This window comes from Lissotriton helveticus, chromosome 7 (genome assembly GCF_964261635.1).
Source record: "Lissotriton helveticus chromosome 7, aLisHel1.1, whole genome shotgun sequence".
NCBI lineage: Eukaryota > Metazoa > Chordata > Amphibia > Caudata > Salamandridae > Lissotriton > Lissotriton helveticus.
This window is the reverse complement of record NC_136068.1, coordinates 1,363,367,610-1,363,392,137: the sequence shown is the minus strand read 5'-3', so window position 1 is coordinate 1,363,392,137 and position 24,528 is coordinate 1,363,367,610. Positions and strand designations below refer to the sequence as shown.

At 42.7% G+C, this 24,528-nt stretch overlaps 1 protein-coding gene across 1 annotated transcript in view; it reads right to left on the bottom strand.

Annotated features, from left to right (window-relative positions):
* USP43 (ubiquitin specific peptidase 43) overlaps positions 1-24,528 on the bottom strand; it is a 1,198,532-nt gene that overhangs the window by 558,882 nt on the left and 615,122 nt on the right. The window lies entirely within an intron of this gene.

The following is a 24,528-nucleotide window of genomic DNA, read 5'->3' as shown; positions in this document are numbered from 1 at the left end:
ATGGTTTCATTATGCATAAATGGAACGCATCGCCGACATATATTTTAATTCCAGCGTCCAGTGGGAAACATGAAATGACATTGCTAAAGTCTCAACACCTGAATCTAGTCGCTTGAGAGAGTTTTTAATGTGTGAGATCGGTCCATACACAGAGCTTAGAACTTTGCTGTTTGAATTATTTTGACTTGCCTTCTTTTGAGATTTCACCTAGCAGACAATGGAAGCGGTTAGTTGACAAAAAGACGGTCAGCTTACAGTGGGCTTGGAGGCCGCCCAGTCCATATGATTGGTCAGCCTTGCTGACATTTTCATTACCTTACTTTTCATTTGCTAGCTTATGTGGGCTTTCATTTCTGCTTCTAATGTTTGTCCCTCTATTGGAGCAATGATGCAGTATCCTTCCACTGCTTGCTTTTCAAGCACTACTTTTTTCTTTTCTTTTGAGTCAAGTACTTCATGAGAGTATGTGTTTTCCAGCTGTCTCCTTCATGTACTTCTCTCCCTTGCCTCACTCCTTATTGCTACCTGCTGCTAGTGTAGTTCTCGCCTGCCCACTTCATGTTGCACTCCCTCTCAAACATCTCCCACTGTCTTGCGTTCTCAACTGTGTGCTTATCCTTAACCCCCTTCACATTGCTCTCTTGCTTGCTGCTTCTCCTCCCCACCCTCCATGTTGATTCCACCCCCCACTTCAATGTACTTCCTGCCACCTACCTACCCCCTATGTATTGTTTTCTCCCACCTGCGCCCTCCTTGTCGTTTCCTCTACCTGCGTCCTTTGTAAAGTTTCCCCAACCAGGTACTCTCTGATGCTTTCCCACCCAACTTCACCCTCCATGTTGCTGCCCCCACCCACGCTTTATTAAAAAAAAAATGCTTTTGCACTATATTTTTTTATTAATCAATCCAACTCAGTAAAAAAAAAAAAAATAGAACTTGCATCATAGCACGTTTGTCTTATTTGTTTACTTTAACCATTCTGGACAGCATTAGAGGATGCTGAAGCCTTACTAAAAACCATTGGCAAAGCCAAAAGGTCCCAAACTATTTGCTTTGCCAATGCTAATTAGGTCTGGGTGTGACAGCGCAATCAAAACAGGCCTGTTATTTCCAATATCAGTGCAGTAGACTCTAGAACCTTTTAACAACCGGATCTTTTTTAATCAGCTTCTTTCGCCAATTGGCTTTAGACATTGCAAATCACATCTTGGCACGGCTCAGACGAGCTTTTCTTTCCCACCTAAACCTATTGACTGTTTGGGTGGATCCTTGCACTTCCAAGGGAGTGCATGCTTTGCAATGCATGAGGAACTTTACATCCCCCACCTCTCCATCAATTGGCTCCTCACTGGGATCATGCACAATAAAGTCACATCTATTGGCTTTCCCATTGCTTGTTGAGAAATATACCTCGCCGTATAAGTGTGTTTGAGAAAGAGACACTGTGAAATCATAAGTATATGGACGTACCAAGAACTAGGCTAAGCAATGAGATTATTAACCCAAAGAAGTCAATATTAAGGGGTTACTAATGTAAAGTAGAGATGGACTAAAGTGGCATGTAAAAGAAGACCCGTATGCCTAGGGAAGGGAGTTTTTAAAAACCAGACAAGGCCACGCAGAAACATTCATAAAGAAAAGGAATTACTCCGGCATGGGCTAGCAGCAAGCTTTGTAAACTAAGCTATCAAAAAGCACCTCACCTGTTTCCCAATCGCTTCTTTAAGGTCATAAAATGCAAATTCATCAAACTTGCCCACCCAATAAAAATAGCAATTTTTCATTTGTTGCAGAACCAAATTTCAAAAGTAAGTAAAAAACTATTTGGAACTAGAACGTTATATGTATGTACTGCTATTCATGTTGCTCAACCGTGGCTGGGGAGCAATGAAATACTAAACTCCTCAGGTGTTTAGGGACAATTCAAGATAGTGTTTTTCAATTTTTTGCATTTTACATTTTAGCATAATACATTTTGTACTTTGCATATATTTACAATTTGACGCACAATAAGATTAATTGATTTGTCCAGAATCCCGTTGTTTGGCGAAACTGAAGCTGGAATTAAAATCCAAGTTTTCAGGTTCTGTGGTCAGCAATTCAACAAATAGACCACGCAACCTCCTAATATGTTTATTTGACAATCTTTAATAAAGTTTTATTTATTGAAATTGTGAGATCACAATAGCGACATACCCTATTTTTTTTTTAAATCAAAATTAAAATTGCAAATTTTTATTATCCCTATGGACCTACCAAGTATAACCCCATCTCCAAACGTTTTCACTTAAGAACAGGTCAATCATTTTTCAACTTCTTAACTCCACTTCCAAAAACTTTCAATTCAACTTTTCAACTTTGATTATAACAAGCAGTGACAGAGCCGTCTTTGAAGCAATACAGGTGTAAGCACCTCTCATATGTCCCTTTTTCTTTAGATGATAACATCCCCAAATGTTAGATCCAGCATTCACAAGCAAATTTATTTTTGGACTGGACTGTAAAAATGTATTTCTGCAGTCACTGGTTGAACACTATATTGTCACTTCTTTTGAAGTGGAGGTTCTCAGACATAGCAAAAGCGAACCAAGAATTGCCATCAAAAGTGAACTGCAAAAGACTTTTTCCATTGTTAAAAAAAATATATCTGAAATCCATATCCGAACCTCACTTCATTTATTTCATGGTACTAAAGACTACTTTATTCGGACTGGCTTTATTTAGAGAGGCTTTCCTGCTAAGAATCAAGCCCAGAGGGGTCTAGACATTACTATAAACACTATTGCTCGGTAACCTTCATCCCTCAAAAAAACTCATACATGTCTTCCTGGTTGTAATAGCGATATACAAACACAATCAAATAAAAACAATAAATACTATAAAAAGCATGCAAAATAAATATCCACATGAGAAGGCACTGGTTCCAAAACTCGTCATTAAACATTCAGCATTAAGATGCGGGCAACTCACACTGTACAATTCAACTGGTGACCAGTAAACTGTAAAACATATTTTTTCTTAAAACTTCAAACTCAAGTCCGCATTACCGTTTTAAATAAAAATACTTCCAGATTTTCAACCATTTTACATCCGGTATTGCTTGCGCCCTCGTGCCTACTCACATATTTGGCTTACGTCCCGTGAGTGGAGATTAGACGCACAATAAGATTAATTGATTTGTCCAGAATCCTGTTGTTTGGTTAAACTGAAGCTGGAATTAAAATCCAAGCTTTCAGGTTTTGTGGTCAGCAATTCAACAAATAGACCACGCAACCTCCTAATATGTTTATTTGACAATCTTTAATAAAGTTTTATTTATTGAAATTGTGAGATCACAATAACGACATACCCTAATTTTTTTTTTTTTAAATCAAAATTAAAATTGCTAATTTTTATTATCCCTATGGACCTCCCAGGTATAACCCCATCTCCAAACGTTTTCACTTAAGAACAGGTCAATCATTTTTCAACTTCTTAACTCCACTTCCAAAAACTTTCAATTCAACTTTTCAACTTTGATTATAACAAGCAGTGACAGAGCCGTCTTTGAAGCAATACAGGTGTAAGCACCTCTCATATGTCCCTTTTTCTTTAGATGATAACATCCCCAAATGTTAGATCCAGCATTCACAAGCAAATTTATTTTTGGACTGGACTGTAAAAATGTATTTCTGCAGTCACTGGTTGAACACTATATTGTCACTTCTTTTGAAGTGGAGGTTCTCAGACATAGCAAAAGCGAACCAAGAATTGCCATCAAAAGTGAACTGCAAAAGACTTTTTCCATTGCTAAAAAAAATATATCTGAAATCCATATCCGAACCTCACTTCATTTATTTCATGGTACCAAAGACAACTTTCTTCGGACAGCCTGTATTTAGAGAGTCATTCCTGCTAAGAATAAAGCCCAGAGGGGTCTAGACATTTCTGTAAACACTATTGCTCGGTAACCTCCATCCCTCGAAAAAACTCATACATGTCTTCCTGGCTGTAACAGCGATATACAAACACAATCAAATAAAAACAATAAATACTATAAAAAGCATGCAAAATAAATATCCACATGAGAAGGCCCTGGTTCCTTCACTCGTCATTAAACATTCAGCATTAAGATGCGGGCAACTCGCACTGTACAATTCAACTGGTGACCAGTAAACTGTAAAACATATTTTTTCTTAAAACTTCAAACTCAAGTCCGCATTACCGTTTTAAATAAAAATACTTCCAGATTTTCAACCATTTTACATCCGGTATTGCCTGCGCCCTCGTGCCCACTCACATATGTGGCTTACGTCCCGTGAGTGGAGATTAGACTGTAACATAGCTGCTCATCCATTATCACCTCTGAAATAACTGAATAATTGAGGGGCTCCGGCAATATCTTTATTCATAGTTATTGTAATCATGCTAAGCAGCCTACTGAGATGGAAGTGCTTTGGTTTTTCTTTTTTTTATTTCAAAAGATTTTATTAGAAAAAAAAAAATTTACATACACAGTACAGAGATAGCAAAGGCAATACTGGTCTTGTTCTAGCGTAATCACATATTTAAACTTTAATTATCCAAACGTCCTGCTATCATCCCCATTTCAAATGGCATGGTAATAGTTTAGAAATGCAGAAAATAATGGCTCCTACATATTCCAAAGAGTCGAGAAGCATCGATGAGTGTGAAAAGGGGTCTTTCTGGGTAGGATTACATGCAGTGTGTAAAAGTATAATGTAAAAGTATAATGAAGTTCGCATTTGGAAGATTTCATGGTGAATATAATGTATTTATGCCTTGATATATTGTAATATAAAACAGTCACAACTAATGCTCCGTCATAAGGGTGCTTATTCGGAATCAATAGGGCAGGTAGAGATCCCCCCTACAAAGTGTGTAATTCTCCAACTTTCTAAATCACATCATTGTGGAAACTTCGTCAAGATCTTTAGTGCTCTGGAGTAGCCGGAAATTCTGCATCGTAATCGGGCCCTATATGTTAATCTGTGAGGTGAACAAGTTTAAGTGACACTTAAAGACGTCATCACATTTTGCAGAGGGCAGCCATGTCTGAAGTTAAAGCAGGACCAGGGTCGACCAACTAATCATGGCCCCATAGGAGGAGGATCTATTTTCACACTTACAAACATGTTGGGCGTGGAAAGAGAAGGCAAAGAAGATACAGCATCTGCCACCATCCAGTGGTACTAACCATGTTAGCTGCCTCGTCATTACTTAATCCATAAAGAAATGTTGCAGCATAAGTGGTGGGGTCCATAAAAACACATGTGGTGCCTGGGGACTAATGACCTATTTGCCAACACCTTCTGAGAGGCCCAGCAGATGGTCCGCCATTTTGTTTTACACCACCACGCATATGGTGGCTTCTTCCTGGCTAATGGAACTAGTGTCTCTTCTGAGTAACTGGAACTGCTACACTCCCACTGGGATACACAAAATGCCATCGCAAAGGGCATTAAAGGAGGGCGTAATACAAGTACCACTTGTTTTATGGATAAACACTTTGTTCTTCAACAGAACAGAGGCACCTGGCAAACCTTTGATTTTTATATCTCCATGAAGGTAAATATTACCTCCCTGGGCTAACTTCTCCATTGAGTGGATTCACTAAAACATCAGATGTAAATTTAGGTTACTGTCCCCTCAAAATCTGATGCCGCTATCATGCTTTGCATTCTAGTTACTTTTGAAAACCAACTAACTTACTTCCTTGCAGAAACCTTTTAGTCTGGTAACTTTAGTGGCATTAGATCACTGGGTTACTTGGCTGTTTGAGGCTAGTATGGATTTGACTACTTTTGAACTTCTCTGAAGGGAGCAGGGAGCACCTTACACACAGGCTGCCCCGTATGAACTATGGACTTCATTTTTTTAATCTTATGACTGTTATCTCGTTTAGCATAACGAATAATACAGCCCCAAACCTGTACAAGTGTCACTCTCACTTGTGAGGGACAACGTCCACATCTGGGAGATTATCCGCTGCACTCAGAATAATCCCTAAACTTGCGTTATACCATTCCCCTGACGCATCCAGGGGATTTTTGAATTGGATTTGAATTTAACAAGTTGAAACACAACAGTTACAGTCTGAGCCTTGAGAAAGTCGTCTACATGACGAAACAGGTGTCGGCTGTCTTCATCTGTGCTTCAACTATGAGTCAACAAACCAAGAAATTATCTATGTGGGAGAGGTGTGGCGCCGCGGCCAGGGCGACTGACGCTGGAATCTGGGGATCAGGGTTCGATCCCCGGCTCCAGCGGCAGGTTAGCCCAGCACCATGTGACTCTGGGCAATAGCTTGCTTAATCTTCCCGACGGCCCCCAGCGCCTAGAGACCCTTAAAGGTGATTGTGCGCTTTACAAATGTGGATTATTTTATTATTATTATTATTATTATCTAATTCTAAACTCACATTTGGACTGCATTACTTTGTCCATGTTGTTTTCTTTGGTGTATTATTGAAATTAAATTTAACTGACAATAGGGTCAGTTTAAAATTTAGTGGCAGCGACTGATTGATCGTCAGATTCCACATTTAAGATTTATTATCATTAACCAATTGTAGATGTTGCGACATTGGTGGTGGCAGAGTTTAATACAAGCATAATCTGAATCCTGAATTCCTGCCATAGAATAAAACAATTTCTAGCAAGCGCGTCAAGAATTCTCAATTCTATTAAGGATATGGAGGCGAGGATTATCTCACCTGATGTTATGTTTGAGACTGTGTATGATAAATCTTAATGGTTCTACCTTGGATATTATGTTGACTAACCTACCCTTTGGTTTCAGATTTTTCTGTGGAGAGGCAGAAGTTACGATTCTTTTTATTCCCAGCAAATGGTGATACCAAATCAGCATAAGCACCCTTGGTCGATGTCTTACTGGAGATCCATCTGATGTGGTCATGTTCAGAAAAGCACCCCGGAGGGTTTGTGTTTGGATACGCCCATTGGCGTTAAGTTGCAGTTCCTTCCTTACATCCACTATGGAGACAAGTTGTTTCACCACGGTTGGAGTTGGCCAACTGTTCGCAAAGAAAGAGGACACAATGTGTTCAGATGTATATATAGGGCGAGTGATAGCCTCTGATTGTTAGAGACATGGGCTCATGCAATATGTATTTTAAAGCTTTAACTGTTTTAATTGGCTACTGGATGTTTCACAGTAAAGACAGAGAAGCATAATCCTTGCCTCCGTGTCCTCAATGGAATTGAAAATTCTTGATGCGCTAGCCAGAATGTTTTTTGTTGTATATCTGGATGGTTTGGTACGCTGGAATAAGTGCTCTGATTGGCTGCCAGCAACATGAGATAAATGTTGCGGGCAGGCATTACAGGATTCGAGGACCTAGTCCCCGGTTCTGAAGTTAAAAAAATAAAATACACAGGGTAGGGATACCCCGACCCTCTAGGCCACATACGGGGTAGGGCCCAGAGGGACTCACCCTGGGGACAGAAACAAAAGGAAAAAAAATCTGAAAAAATGCTGCAATCAAGCAAGACTTTCGCAGGATCAAAAAAAAATGGCAGACGGGCCAGGAGAGCCCAATCATGGGTCTGTGTTCATAAAGGGAAGGTGCCTTTGTGGCCCTCCTTCCCGAGCATGCAGAGGCTCCGGGGAGCCCTTCCCCGGGGCCGAAATTTGTTAATATAGGGAGAGGGCTGTAGCAGGGATTCTGCTCATACACAGAACTGTGCATAGAGACTTGGAACCTCAGTGAATTAGGGTGTACCAAAACTCACCTTAGTAGCCAAAATACCCTACCAGACTAGCAAATGAGTGTCTCATTGGTTCTTCCATAACCCCAATGATTAGACAACCCATAACATGGAACTTAGAATACCTCAGGCAATGTGGAACACATGAACACTTTCGTTATACTCTCATACCAGTCCAAAACAGGGAGTAATAGGAGAGTCGAGCAAGTTTGAAATATTTATTTCTAATGCCGTGTTAACATGCGCAGTATTTTAGCTAATACAAGCAAACATTGTAGGAAGGTGGATATCTGACTATGGTTACCCCCAAACTTTTTGCCTGGTGTTTAGCTGGTTTTTGACATAGTTGGCCTGGGATCCTGCTATTCAGGGCCCCAGGCTAATTGCTCTCTCCTTAAAATGGACTCCATGTACCTTAGGTACATACACAATTGGAATTGGCTCACCTTATTGGCCCCTGTAACAGTGTACCCAGGTACCCAGGGCATAGGTGCTTCCAAGGCCTACCAGGGGCTGCAGCATGTATTGTGCCACCCCTGGCCTGGCCTCCATATTTGACACAACTGGCTGATCACTCAGCTGGGGTAAGTCGGTGTAACCACCCCTTACTTAGGTGTAGTATGCCTATACCTAACCTAAGATGGACACATATGTTCCTATCAGCCACTCCTATGGAAGGCCTCATCAATCCTGGAGGCAGAGTGCTTGGAAATATGTGAGATGGTGCTCTGGCATGAGCTGAGCCTGTCTGCAGCTTTCGGAACCATGTCCTTTAGCTGTTTCATGATATTGCCATACCATATACTCTTAAGTGCATTATGAACCTCGCGGTTAAATGCTATCTTGGGTTTGGCTTTATCAAAACATGTCGAGTAAGGTGTCATACGAATTGGAATACTACCCCCTCGCCAGTTCTGGTGACGGGGGTAGCATTCCACCCTTCTAGAGGGACACGACATGTACCTAGCCTGAACCCCGGTTAAAGTTAAACAGAGCCTTAGCATCCCAAAATGGATGCTGCCACCACAGACACAAGTCTGACCTCCTGCTGCTGGGAGTCCTTCCAGCGAGGGCAGCTTGGACAAAGGGTTTCCTGCCTGGGGAGGTGCTAGCACCACTCCAGACAGGATTTTGTGTATTGGGTAGGACAGGGCTGAATAGAATCAGACATGCCTGGGGCACACAAGGTGTCCCTGTGCATAGGCCAGTTCAAACCGGTGCTGGGGCTTTCCAGCCCCAGTCCTGGCGTGAAACTGGACAGAGGAAAGGGGGTGTAACCACCCCCCTTCCTGGTTCCACCCAGAGGAGGGACCTAGTAGGTGATCCGGCCCCCCAGATTCGAATAAGAGTGGGAGCTGTGTCCTGAGTCTTGAGATCATCCTGAATCAACTTGAAATACAGAAGAAGACTGGACTTCGACATTCTGCTGCACAGAAGACGGAAGAGAATCTCCCTTGTGGCCAAGGAGTGACCACCCTGTGAACACAGGCACCAACCAGCAACTCGACATCTGCTTTGCCGCCGCCTCCCGCCGGAGCCCGAGCCCAGAGCCTGACAAGACTCAGACTCCCAGACCGATCCACAGTCCCTGCAAAGAAGGGACCCGTGGAGGCACCGAGAGACGTGGGACCGGACCTCTAGAAAGACCCCCGAGAAGCTGACTGCGCAGCATCAGAGGCACCCTCGATGCTGTGCTTTGGGGTTTGAGAAGCCCCAACCTAGAGCAGCCGTTGCACCGAAGATCAGCCCCCCAGCATCTCCACGATCTGCGTGGGGCCCTTTTGCACTGTGCCACTCGACGCGCCATCCCGGCCACTTGCCACGCGGCTAGCGGCCATCTTGGCAACGAAACCTTCAATTTACACTGCGGGTCTGGTTGCTCCAGACTTGCCCTCGCTCCTGTAAAAAGGAGCACCTGCTCTGACCTTGCTGGTCCGAGTAACAAGCCTTTTTCGATTCCTACGTGGCTTGCATTAGCCAAGGCCTGTTTGCTCCAATCAAGTTGCCGACACCGCCAACAGCGAGAAGCCTGCGTGGGACAGCTCGTGACCGACTCCTGGACGTCTTTGACCCCTCGTGTCTACTTGGCTGCAGAGAGAAGCTACACCTCGATGCCTGTTTGCACCCGACATCGCCTGGTTCCACTCTGGTTCCACGGTAGTCACTGGCTAGTGACTTTGAACATTGTCCCCTCTGCTTTCAGGTCTTCACCTCTTCAGATCCACCGGAACTCTTCACATCGAGCCGCCTGCAGCATCTTCAGCTCCAAGCACCATCGACCTGCGTGACGAAACCCGACACTACTTCGACCCTATGCACCCGCTTCCTGTGGGTGAGGTAACTCAGCTCCGCTGGTGTTCCCACACTGGTACACACCTCTAGTGTCTGTGTCTAAGGTTTCATCCTTCTAGGTCACTCGGAAGGTTCCTTTTTAACTAACTTTGTAACTTTTACGCACCATTGACATTGCATTGGTAAAGCATGCACTTTCCGCACTGCACCCGAGTCCCGCGGGCTTTTCCCGACTTCTTCACTGCTAGTCCCGAACAGCTCCAGCGATTCCCCAGGCCCTAGGCCTCTTAGATTTCCCCATAGTGGTTCTTATACCACTATTTTAGTATATGGTTTAGGTGGCCCCTAGGGCTCATCCAAAATTGTGCAACTTTTGTGTATTTAAACTGTGTTTTGTTTTAACGCATTTGCTTCTGTGCTCATAAAGAGTATCAGGGTTATTTGTAGAAATAAATCTATATATATTTTCAATATATATCTGTGTAGTGTCCTTTCATTTGGTATTCAAGGGATTGTGTATGGTAAAACAACTTGCTTCACATGCCTTTACAGAGTTTAGCCTAAGACTGCTTAGTCCATGCTACCCCTAGGCTAGCTTGTCTATAAGGTTGACTTTACAACCTGCACCATAAGGGTTGCTTGGCATGGTACAAGGTGATCACTAGAACTAGTGAGCATCATATACCAGGCCAACTTCTCACAAACATATTATAAGCAATAAGATTGTCAGCATAGTTACTATTCCATAAAATACAAAGGGAGAAAGCATGTTACAATGCTTGATGGAAAGAGGTTAGAATACACCTATATCTCACCCTCCCTTGCTAGTAGGTTATTTTATATCTACAGAAGGTCTCTTGGGATTTCAAGGGCGGCCCTATACCTCTGGTCCTAGCAGAAATGGATCACATCAGTTTCTGCACCAGCTCTCTGCATGTGAATGCTCTCCAAGTGTGTGAGCTCATGCCTACGCAGTGCATTATTAAATGCGCCAAAATCAGAGGTGGCCGCAGCTGCATATATGTTGTGTCTAGAACGTGCGCTGGTCAGTCCGAACAACCACTGTGTTGAAATAACCTTGAAGGCCTCGGCACTCACTGTTCAGACAAAGCTTACCAAGCAAGGCTGCTAGTATAGAATTACATGTTCTCGTGTGAAGCAAAACACTTGGCTTAACTCTAAACATTTATAATAATGTGTGCCGTGTGCAAAAAGGCTGCAGAAAGGAAAAAAATGGCGTTTAAAGTTCTAATAAGCACATGTCAACTTAACACAGTGTAAAGGCAAGGCTCATCCCCATGACACCCTTCCTTGATCAGAGCACGGATAATAAAAAGGGGCAATTTTGGAAAGCAGAGTTCAAGAACGATAGTCAGAACCAAGTTCAAATTGCCACAGTGAAAAAATGGGAACAAATTCCATAAATTGTCCATTTTAGCAACTGAAATACGGAAGCCAATAGGGCTGGGTGGAAAAAAGTGAAATCGAGAAAAACAATAAAAAATATATATACATATCCGATGTCCAACATGTGACATCGGTCATGTGAGAGAGAGAGAAGCGATAACACATCTCACTTCAACAATGTATATGCAAAATATGTAGCAACTGCCTCCAATAGGAAGTCACTGTCCTCATCTGAAAACAGTTCAGCCATCCAATTCAGCAAAGGGAAAGAACATACATGTTCCTCAATTACCGGAGCCTCTAGCACCATCAGAGGGCAACTCTGTGTTTCTTCAATGGAGCTGAGTGCCAAGAAATCTTGCGCCGCTGCGAAAACATTCCATCGTCCCAGGACTCCATGCGTCGTTGCAAAGGCCATAATCCCTCTGCCAGAACAAAGCAATTCATGAGCAACTAAGGGGCTCATAAACTGATCATAATCCGCATATGGAGACACTGTATTGCAGAGACACATATCCAGGGACCAGTCGAAATCGCAACAGAGGCAATGAAAGACAGGCTGGACGCATGTGAAAAGGAAAATCGAAACGATAATCCATAAACTGCACTCAAAGTAACAAGAGGCAGCGCTCCATAACATTTAAGCATTCGGTTGCGGAGCAGCAACAGTCGTGACAGATCTTCTCGCAACACAGCACGTGCATCCATTTTGAAATAAACAAAACAACAGAAGTAAGCCTGGGGCCAGAGCTAGCATTAAGGGAAATCCACCAAACAGGCTGGAAAAAAAAATCGAATGAAAAAATGCCGGGAACACACCAAATATAGTTTGAAAAGAAGTCACAAGGCCACTGCTAACCACTTTAAAAAAGTGAGCCAGCCCCGTGGTGGAGGATGCATTAAAGATAAAGTGAATTAACTCACCGAAATGCAAGGGCAAATCCGTATTTAATAAAGCATGCACCTGTATGCGGCTGTTTGCCACGTGAAGGACAGATGTTTCACTAGCAGATGTGAGGGCGACTTCTTTCTGGCACAATAGAGCTCTTATACGACTCATCTTGTTGAACTCTGCTTTCAAGGTCGGAATCGTCGGCCAGATGGAAACATCAAGCTTCCCATGCGGAGGAGGCAACATTACATTTTTACAACAAACTACACGCTCACTAACCGTAACCATGTAAGGAATTCCGGCTACCATCCCACAACAATCTTCATTATTTAAAAGTAAATAACTCCCGTTTGCCAGTAATGTGAATGTGGGTATGATAGCAGGTGCCGGTGTACCTTTCAAAATACAGGCTAAATTCGGCTCGTTCTGGTTACAAGAGCCATGTAATTGGATATTCCTACACAGTAATGAGTGATATGGTGTTGCAGTGCAATCTTCACCATTCAAGTAAACCTCTTTTCCCTCCTTAAGGCACCTATAGGTAAATGGTATTGACCAAGCTTCATGAAGATAAGCGATGCCCAGAGGTTCATATCTACCTATTGCGTAGTACTTCATACAGGCCTCAAACTTGAAAAGGGGAAAAGGTAAAGTTATCAATCCATGGATAAGCCACGTTGCAGAATTTGCTTTGGCCACAGAAAAAGTTAACGGTTCTAACTTTTCAATGTGTAACATAAAAAATGTTGCATCTTTCATTGATATAAAAAGTTGCTCGTCAGTCAAATTAAACAGGGCAAATAATGACGAAGTATTCATGTAGTGCCATGGCACTTTTCCCGATTTTAAGGTCTGCATGGTCCAGGCAAACTGCATAGCAGAATGCAATTGATTTTGACCATGGTACAAAACAGACAAATCTTGCACAATATCAACAACAGATGAAACAATATTATCCAATGTGTAAATGCAAGAAGAAAGCGTGTTAATGCTGTTATCTACAACTGCTAGCACTTTCTAAATTTGCTTGATCTATAGCTCTAATGAGGGAAGCCGCCTCAATTTGGGAATGTTTCCAAACCTCGTTGTAAATAGCATATATCCATCTTTTAGATCTGCCAGAAGCTGGGCCCTTCACAAAATCATTCAGATCAACATGGTCAGTCAATTTAGATAAATGCAGCTTAACTGATGCCAAAGTGGAATGTTTGAGCCAACTTTGACATAATATGCCTACAGAATAGGTAGTCACAGAATGGCCACTTTCAAAACGGGGGTCCACCCTGACCTGTGTGTAGCCTGAAGCTAAACGCAGAAAACTATGCTGGCAAGAATCAGCACTTTTGTGCCAGACCAACCAACCCTTAGAATCCAAACTGGATATGTTAAAGGTAGAATTCAGTAACAGAGTCTGTAATTCTCTGATAGAAAACTCTGTATTATTATTCCAACCGGAATATTCTTCTAACTCTGGAAACGAAGGAGCATTTAATTTTTTAGTAGTAGCCAATCCAAAGCAAGTAGTTTGTGCAATCGTAGAGTTCAGAAACAACATATGGTTCGGGATGAGGCATGTACGATGCAAAGCCTCTGTGCCTTGAACTTACCAATATTTAGAACCCCCAACAGATTTAAGATAAACAGTATCGTTCCACAGCTCGTAGCCCTCAACAGCCAATTGGTCTAAAAAGGACTTTGAATACAATAATTTTGTGTGGGTAAGTCTAACTTTGGAAGTGGATTTTCCGGTCATTTTAAAATAAAATGCATTGGGATTTGACTGCTTAGAATCATTAAAATAAGTGAACCTCTTTAAAAGAGATGTGGAACTGCCTTGTACAAGAGCGGGACAATGTTCCCATTGTGTATAATTAACCATATTCCTCCTGGTGTTAGCCTTATGCAAGTAGTGATTGCCAAAGTGCAACAAAATGAATCACCATAATTTGCAGAATCTAGATACAAATCTTCAGCATCAAAGGCAGCATAATATTTTAAATCAGAAAACAAAGCTTCCACGGCCTGAACATCCCAATCATCAGAAAGTATATTTTGTTTAATCACATCCCCCATGGAAACCCTTACGACATTTGGGACATTAATAACCTCTGTGGGTCCGTGAATTTGAAATCTAATAGCATTCCACACAATCCCGTCTAAGACGGGCCAAGCAGTTATGTTAACAAAAGCCAGGTCCCTCTTCAATCTGTGTGATGAGGAATGGAGAGCCAATGTTCCATTAATATGTCGAATGCATGTTCTCTCTTCAACATAGTGTCCGTTGACAAGGCAGAAAAAATACACCACAAATCCAACAGACATGAATAGGTAAATCGAAAAAAGCACCAATCAAATGTAGGTCCAAGGAGGAATCAAAAAATGTTTTTTAAACCATGATGCAAAAATTGAGATCTTTGAAGGGGTCTTCGATGAGTGAGAGTCAGAGTCAAATGAAAATCTGGACTCTGTGGCCAAATAGGTTTGAAAATCAGGCATCGATAAATCAGTGGGGTAAGTATATCAAGTTCTCCATCTGATGCTCACCTTGATGAGACTGAACAAAGGACTTGAAACTGCAGGCATCTCGAAGGAAACGACAGGCCTGGGGTTAGGAGCCGGGGCCAAAACAGAATTTCTCAAAATCGATGGACATGAGACTGCAGGAGTCACACTAAGAAGAATCGGCCACTCTGTGTTGTTTGACATTGTCAATGGAGATGTACCTTTGTTCTTTACGACCTGGAAGTGGTGGTAAAATGACTGTTCCTTTGCCCTTCACGCCAAGCACTGGAACTGGAGCTCGATATGAGGGACCAAATTCTTTGTTTTCGATCTTCTCTCGAACCAGTTCTCCAACTTGGGGTAGCCAGCCAACTACCGGAATCTGCAACGCAGCATCAGATGTGGAGGGCAAGTGTTCCTTTGCAAGACTGTCTCTCTTCTCTTGTAAGTTCTGTAAAACATGACAATGCTCATCTACGTCAAAGGGGGCAGCCACCACCGCCTGGTCTAGACCGTCAAGGTCCAGGACGAACATTTTAATACCAAAGAGCATTTCGTATGGGGTCCGCCCACCCAGAGACCTTCTAGGGAGATTATTAAGTGCACGTTGCCCGTTATTGAGGTGGGCCAGCCAGTTCCTGCCAGTGCCTATAACTCTACCTGTCAAAGACTGCTTTAAATCTCGGTTCATTCGTTCCACAACACTATTACCCTCAGGTCTGTATGGAGACAAAAACTTGACTTGGGCCCTCAACGAATTCATTGCATCCTTATACGCCTTAGAGGCAAAAGAAGGACCCTGATCCGAATGGAAGGTGCTACAGGCAAAAATCCCTACAAAGACACGCAAGTCTCTTATGACAGTTCGTGAATCAGCGCTGCGGTGTGGCCACACCCACACAAAGCATGTGCAAGAAATCAACTGCAACTAAGATATACTTATATGCAGTATCAGAGGAAAAAGGACTGCAGTGATCTAAATAAACACAACCAAGTGGTTTGTTAGAAATGTACAACTGTGCCTAGGGCGGACGCGTAGCAGTTGAAGGCTTAATCTGCTGGCAAATGTCACATTGAAGGACATAATCATGCTTCTGTTTGTACAGTCCCCACCACCAGAAAAATTGTTGTAACTGAGATACAGTAGCCAAAACGCCTGAATACGCAGACGCAACACCCTCGTGAGCAGCTGTAATCAGTGTGGACCTGCGGTCCGCGTTGGGAATCAGTCTTTCACCAAAGTTCGGTATTTTCACATAAGGGACTTTATCTGGACTTAAGTGATATGAATACTTCGAAGGGAAACCCTTAGGATATCTACTTCCCTTCTCAGTAGAGGCTACAGCCGCCAAGATGTCATCATCAATCTTACTTTTGGAACGTGTAACTTCTGCAACCAAATATGTAGATACTGCTGTTTTTGCGGCCTAATCGGCCAAACTATTGCCAACAGCGTGAACTCCCATGTGCTGATGACCGGGAGTGGGAATTCCATACACAAGTGGCAACTGCTCTTTAAGCTCAGCCACTCGAACCCAGATCATTTTATGTTTTATCATGCTACCCTTGGAATCACGAAAATCATCCTGAACCCAAAAGAACAGGTTTTCATTGTAAGTCTGGACACAGTAATAAGAATCACTAACAATAGGAATTGTCACACTAGGATCGGCGTACTCCAATGCAAGCATCAGAGCACGGAGCTCTGCCAATTGGGCGGTACAGTCCCCTAATGTCTGTGTATGCATGACATCGGACTTGAATTCATCATTCACCATGGTACCTACCACAATGGCACAAGCTGAGATGTATGCGTGCTTAGACCCATGCGCAACTTGCGCTGATCCATCAGTGTAAATGATACAATGGAAATCCTCCAAAGGTCACATAGTCAATGGCGCAGGATGAACAAACTCATACTGCAGAAACTCTTGTGAGTAAGGAGGCATCAAAAATAAACGTGACATCTGGAGACATCAATGATGCTGCCCATTGTATCCACTGTGGGTGCAAAGCTTTAGAATTTGGTACACTGGCTTTCGTCACTGCCTTTAGGGCAGGATACGGGGTAACAACCAACATGCGTTTTCCCTGCGACAGTGCACGTTCCTTAAGAATCGCCATTTGCACTGCTGTCAAAACTTTCTCCACAGTGGAAAACCGCATTTCAGCCGAAGTGTACAAGTGTGACTTGTAAGCGATAGGTACTGTGTCACCTCCGTTAAAAGTGAAACCCACCGCCCCAGGGATGAATCTTATCACCAGGTTGGTCAGGTAGAATTTAGATTCTAGAAGATCAGCCTGCAAAGATTGCAAAATGGCTGAATGTTCAGGCAGCTACCTAAAAGTAGGTTGCATCAAAGCATACAAAGGCTTGATACGCTGGGCATATTCGGGAATATAGGTACGCCCGAAATTCAAAAATCCCAGCAAGGGCTGTAATTTTTTCAGTGTTGTAGGAGCGCGCAGCTGTGCGCATTTCTCCAAGAAGTGTGGAGCCAACCCTCGACCTTCATTGTTGAGTTCGTACCCCAGGAACAACACTATGTACTCTGCAATGTGAGACTTTGCAAAGTTGAATTTGTAACCGAAGTCCGCACAGTTACAAATTATGCGGTCAACGCGACACAGATGCGCCCAAATTGTGTTGTCTGTGAGATAGAAGTCATCCACATACGAACACGCATCTGGGTCCACTCTCTCCAAGAGAGAGACAATGCGGGCAGCAAACACACCCGGACTATTCTTATAGCCCATGGCCAGGCGTTTAAATTGGCGATGTTTGCCGCCACTGGTAAAACTGGTCCATTGGGAACTTAGACCAGACAGATTGTGGCCAAAAAAAACGTTGGATATGTCAAGTGTGGTTTTAAACCTTTTACGCACAAAACCATCCACTAAAGCAGAGCCGTGGGTATTTTATACTGCACAGGTACGGCAATGCGAGTTTAAATGCCAGTAATCCATGAGGCTTGGTCACAGTAAAAAGTGGGTTATTCATCGGTGACACACAAGTTTCAATCACTCCTTGATATTCTAATTGTTCAAGGATTTCCGCAACGGAAGCCTTAGCTTCACGCCGGATGGGATATTGAGGTTGAGGCTGTGGCATAGACCGTAAGGGAAATCTCGTGGTGCGGGGAAAATGTATCCCAACCACAGTGAGTACGGTACAAAGCCGGCGCAAGGGCATTAGCCCACTCTTCTGCAAAATTCAACGCATGCTCCTTAGACACTGTGTGCGCAAAACTAGGGAGGATTACCTCCTCCTCTCTCCCCTCTCCCCTCTCGGAGCCGTGAGAACAAAAGGTGGGGGCCAGTCAGCCTCCGCTAACAAAATGTCATAGGTAGTTGTAAGATTTTCCCAAAATACCCCTTTTATGGTACGTTGTATGTCACCTTCAATTAAAAGGACAATTTCAAAAAGCCTATCAGGGGGAGCTACTCTAGTATTAGCTGTCTCTACAACAACATATTGGTCAGTCGCTGTCACCTTCAGTAGTGGACGCAGGCCCTCTCGCACTATGGTAATCTCCACCGCGCTGTCCAACAACGTCAGCGCCCATGTCTGATTCCGAAGCTGCGTTCTCACTATCTGTGGCTTATCTCGCTGTTAAAGCGGAAACTTTCTTTTTCTGAAACTGGGGTATTTTCTGTGAAGAAGCGTCCTGCTTGCCTTTGCCGTCTTTCGGGCGGGGCTGGTCGCGACTCTGCTGGCCACCCCTACCTCTTCCGCAGCTTCCACCACCGGACGAAGAGGCCGATGTGTCCTGTAAAGAATGAAAAGAGCCTTGTCACGAGACCCCGGAGGATATGGTCGCCAGGTCGAAATCAGCCCGGAGAGGGGGACAAGTGTCCTCCTCCTCCTGAAAATGTCACCAGGCCCCGGGGGACGGGCAACATGCCCCTTCCCCTTTATTTAAAAGACTCGCCCTGGGGCATGGCGTCCTCAAAGCCTAACAAGGCTTGGGGAGGGGGGGTTGTGTGCCTCCTCCCCCTACAAACTACACTGGGCCCCAGGGTTTGAGGTCCCCAAAGCTGAAATCAGCCCTGGAAGGGGGGTCATGGTGCAGGCAGGGAAACATGTGTTTGCTACTGTCTGGTTTCCTCCCCAGCTGAGGCACAACGAGTAGAAATATTTTTATTTCTCCTAGATTTTTCCTCTTTCTATGTATGCTGCAGGACACAGCACACATAGATAGATGAAAATGCCTCTGATCATTGTTTTTGTGCAGGAAGGTGTTTCTTCATGCACAAAAACAATCCTGCTTAAAGCCCAGGCACCATTGCCCCATGGTGCAATGGACCCTGCACTGGCGCTAGGCAAACAAATTGCACCAGTGCAAGGAAACTATAGGAATACACCGTATCATGTTAAATACAGCACATTCCTGGCATTTTCCTTTCACACAGTGCAGCAAGGTGGCTTTATGCACTGCGTGAAATAATGGTAAATATGCCCCTTAGTATGTAGAATCTTTGCCCTTGTTGGAAACTATTTCCGCAGTATCAAAAGGACGTCACCAGGACCCAGAGTTACTTTTTAATACAAAGATTTATAACTGGTTCAATAGCTATACACACCTATGATACATTAGGAGCCCATGTGTTTTGTAAACACAATCATTATCCAAACGAAGGTTGTACAAAATTAGATAAAAAAGAAATATGGTAGTTATCCACCACTCTGTAAACTATAAAAAAAACAGCCCACTCATTGGATGATGTCATCAGTAATGTAAATGGAGCAGCATAATTTTATCTCCACTTTAAACGTCACAGAAGTGTAATATTTACGTGCACTTAGCACCATATATTTTATGTGCCTTAATCCTATTAATGTAGAATGAAGCATTAAACATCTGCTGGAGTGCACTCACTGCAGAAAGTAGTCATTCATATAAGTGAGTGTTCTAATTCCTTCATTATCGTTCCCATTGATACTTGTGCATTTCGAACTCTATTGCTTTTACTGAAATTTCATTTAATATACACATGTGTTCATTTTTTAATGATTGCATTTGTTCTATAATCGTAAGTGCATATATAATTATGTATTTACCATGTACACTGATTGTTCTATTAAGTAAACTTCAGCAAAGGCCTTAAGCATTTGGTCTTCAATGTTTAACCTTAAACGTTAAAGTTTTTGCTTGCGCTGCAATGTTCTTTCTTTTGCAGGTGCGTTCACATGATCTCATAGTCTGTGAAAGGCATATTGTGTTCTAGAGATAGTGTGGTCCAGGAACAGAATTCTTGGCGAGAATGAGAGGCAATAATGAACTAAGAAGAAGACTCCTATTCACATCGTTATCAGGTGAAGGAGACAACCAAGGTCGTCCTGATTTTCATAACTTTGGATGGGAAAACTGAGTGACGTTGCCTATTTCTACTGTGAGAAGGTGGAAATCTACTGGAGTTGTCTTAGAATTCTCAAAAGTCCTGTGGGTTTAATTGATATTCACACTTTTAGTCTAGAAAGGAGATACCCTTTGGACTCGGAGGTTTAGGCCCCTCTGCTCATATTTCCAGAGTGTGGCTTTAAGCTATACTTTTCTTTGTTTTGGAGAACTTTTACTGAAGTCTCCACTATGCTGACACCTTCCTGCTTTCCCTGATTAAACTAGGTTATCCTAGTTTTCAACATTAGTTTAGAGCTAGTTTAGGTGACTTTAGATTTATTAATGCATAGACGGGAGGATAGAAACCTGTACGCTGACCATCAAATTATATTTCTTACCTTCTGTATTGCCGCAACTGAATTTCTTGTATGCTTTATGCTACTAAGACTTAATTTTAATCAACACTTTGGTATACCAGCTGTGATTTTGTATCTTTACAACATGCTTTTAAGGTTTATATGTGTTAGATTAGCCCTTAATTTGTAAAAAAAAAAACTCTGTTGTAATTTAGATTCTTTCCACTTTGTACTTTGCCACTCCCCTCTTCCTTTAGTACTTTAAAATGTTTGCACGTTGGATCTGAAGCTAGCCTTCGAATGTTCACGACATCTTTGGAGGCTAGCAGGCTGTAATGGCTGTGGAGCAGTGGAGACGACCAATGAAGCCAATCACCTGTATCCTGTTTGGTGTTTCTTTCTTTTCACTCAACTACGACACTGGCTTTATAACACTCGCGACGATTTGGCATGTGAAGGGGGGCATTTGCCATATCCTCTCCTTTTCTGTACTCCATTAGTCACCTTCTGCAAAGGACTAAACTTTTAGGTAATTTTTCTATATATTACCTCATTTTTAATTTGTGATTTACCTCACCTGGAACCTCCTGCTGGGAGTTCTCATCTGCCTGGAATTCATCCTCCCTTTGTTTTCTCCCTGTGCTGTGAGTATCCTGCTCTTCTCGACTGTTCAGCGGTGACCCCTGGGCTCCAGGTTATTCTCTCAACTTACTTTCCTGTGTGTGGGAGTAGAGACGCTGATCAGCTCCTCTGCTTGCTTCTTCAGTTGATGTACCCAGCTTCTGGGAAGACAGCTGAGCTGAGGTGCCACTGAGAAGAAGTGCCGCCCTCTTCCTCCTGCATCCCTCTCATGCAGACAGCAAATTGGGTGCCTCTGCATCTCCTCACCATTTAACCCTGCCCAGCTAGACAGAAATTAGCTAGGAGTAGGGTTGCTAGTTTGCTACGCAGTTCGACGGACTCAGTTTTCTTTGGCGTCAGCAGTTTGGATTTACCATCCTATTCCTTCAGCTTCAGTTTGCCGACAGGACGCCTTCGCACAGCTCCTTCTTTTCCTACTGGAGTGGCCTGCAAAGGGAAGGCATTGACAGGCCCAGTTTGTGGTTGTCCAGCATTCTGTCTCCCTCCAGCTTTGTTTGAGAAGGTTCCCCGATCTACTGTGAGTCCTCTTCACAGGCAGCATTCTAAGGGCACTGACAGGCACAGCTTGTGTGTGTCTGGCATCCCACAGCATCCACCTTTGGATTTCTCGTGACTTCTGAGGTTTAGGGTATCCTTCACACTAATCGGCACAGCTATACCTTTTTGCCTGTTATGCTATCTGTAATATGGAACTTCTGCATTCCTCTATAATATACATTTGGTGTTCCTCTTGTAAACATTCCATGCTAGCTAGGAAATTTGTAAATCTTCTTGGGTTTTATGATAGCTGGGAGGAGGGTTAACCGGAGCATTGTCTATGAAGCAGTGGAGTACATTAATATTTATTTGTGGGATGCGTTTGCTTTTTCCCTCTTGTGAGGCTCTCCTCTTTAAACCTCTCTTGCCAGGACTCGGGTGGTTTTAACCTTTTTCTTGTAATGGTGTCCAGCACCTCTATGGAATCCTGTATTCTGCCGCTCTGATTTCATTTTTCAGGATATTGTCTCTTTTGTGGGGCTCTTAACTGTAGTTATTAGCTCATTTTGGGATGGCATTACAGGTGTTTGTCTGTTCATCTTCTTTTCTTTGTTCCATACCCTGTGTCTTCTCTTTGTTCACTCCTTCTCTACCCCTTTTGTACAGTATCTGCTGCCAGTACCTTCTGTACTTTTTTCGTTTGTTCTCCCATCTTTGGGGTCCTGTACCTTTTCTTTTTTTGCCCGAATGGCACGGCTGGAATGTCTCAACCTGTCCAAATTGTAAATGAGGTGAGGAACCAAGTATCCCATGGAAGGAGTGGGCAAACATATTTGAATCCAACTTAATAGCCATTGGGGATGAAAAGTTTAGTCCAGTCAGAAAACAGCATATTCTCCTCCATAATGTAGGGGCTCACAGGAGGAAAGTTTATGATTCGCTTCCTGACCCAGTAGTTGCAGAATATGATGTGAATTACTTTTCGCAAATTGGAGAAACAGTTTGGCAACAAAATAAACATTGTGTTAGAACATCATACGTTTTTCTGCCACATGCAGGGTAAGCAGGAAAATGTGTGTTGAACTATGTTGCTGCACTCAGAGGTTTGAGCAGTTTATGTGACTTTGGGGAATTGAAAGATTCTCTCATTAGAGACCAGATTGTACGCTGTACTAACAACATCAGAATTCAAGGGAAATTATTACAGAAACAACCTGAATTGCATAAAGTAGTGGAAATTGCGAAGTCCATTGAACACACTGCAGAATGCTTAAAATAAATCAGAGCTACTTTCTCCACGGATCCAGTTTCAATAATAAGAGAGGTGAAAACTGAGGAAGATGAATATAAAATAAGGAGTACGAGTGTATCTATATCTAAATTGGATGGCAAGAATAGGCTTAAGCGTTTTTGCTGTGGGAGTAATAACCATCGCGCCAACTCTCCATTTTGTCAGGCCAGATCTGCTACTTGCAGAAAGTGCAACAGAAAGGGCAATTTTTCTAGAGTATGTAGAGACTCTTCCAGTAATGACAAGCGCGCTGAAAACAAAGAACATGATGAGGTCACAAAATCTGTCAAGAAAACCATATTACAAGTTAAGGATCCTAGTGCGGTTCATTCAGTCAATTATCAGGTTTGTGATGTGTTCTAAATAAAGGATCTTCTGTAGCCAAGTGGTATATAAGTGTGTTGTAGATTTATTGAGAAGATAACAGCTTCAGATAAGTTACTGGAAGATGTAAAGTCCAGGTGATGCCCCACCAGGAGCAGCCTCCCTGCTGCTCAGCCTGCTCATACCAACTGACACTTCCAACCTCAACAGGCACCCATGCATTCCACAATATCATCAATCATCCAACATTCCAGACATCTCCAAGCACACCAACACTCATTCTGGCTGAGCAGTAGGGAAGAGATACATAGGCAAAGGGGAAAGGCAACAGTTTCACTGTTAACTTTGATATTAACACGATATTAACTTTGATGGAAACCCTGTTGAAGTGTTTGCTGATTCTTGCTCTCCATACACTTTCATTAACCTTTCTGAATTTAGTCATAAGTCATAGTCATAATGTTTTTATTGTATGATTATTTAAAATCTTTACAATCTTTACTAGCAGTAAGAAATGTACGTCCACAAAATTTAAAATACAGGTTTAAAAATTGTCATTAAATCTAATAATTATCTAACAATAGTCTTTACAGTTTGTCATATGCCTCATTCGACGATATTGAGCCCATTTATTTTGCTTTAGTCTTTGTAATTTCATTTGCCTGTTCCTTTTCTTGTATCTGTTTTAATGCCATGGACATGAACTTAATTCCTCGACATGTAAGAATGGGGGAAACGCCGCTTAGCCACCGTATAACCGCCTGTCTGCAGGTCCGGATTTTCAGTGTATTGAAAATTCCCCGAAGATGTCTTATTCTTAGGCCTTGCAGTATAGGACATACACATAATATGTGGGCCACTGTTTCGTTCTTGTCTCCACATAGTCTACAGTTGGCACTGTCTATTTTGCGTTTCCAAGAAGGCATTAAGTCTTTTGTAAAGTGCGAGCCCATACGGTACGATATATAAGTTTTTTTTAAGTGTTGACAGTAATGTTGGGCTAGAAAAGCTTGCGGTTTTTGGGTGGAGTATGTATTGATTACTGTCCAGGCGTGTCTCCGTTTGCTTAGGGTTTTTTTGTCTGTAAGCAAGGAGATCTTTTTTGCTGATCCATTTGCAATTTTGCAAAACTGCTTGTGGTCAATGTTTTTGTTCCATACCTCGTGGAGTCCAAGGGTTGACAAGCTCTGGTTAAGGAATTCTCCCCAATGGTTGGTATTCGGCTTGTTTATTTGGAAGTTTATATCCTCCCAGCACATTTTATCCCAGGAG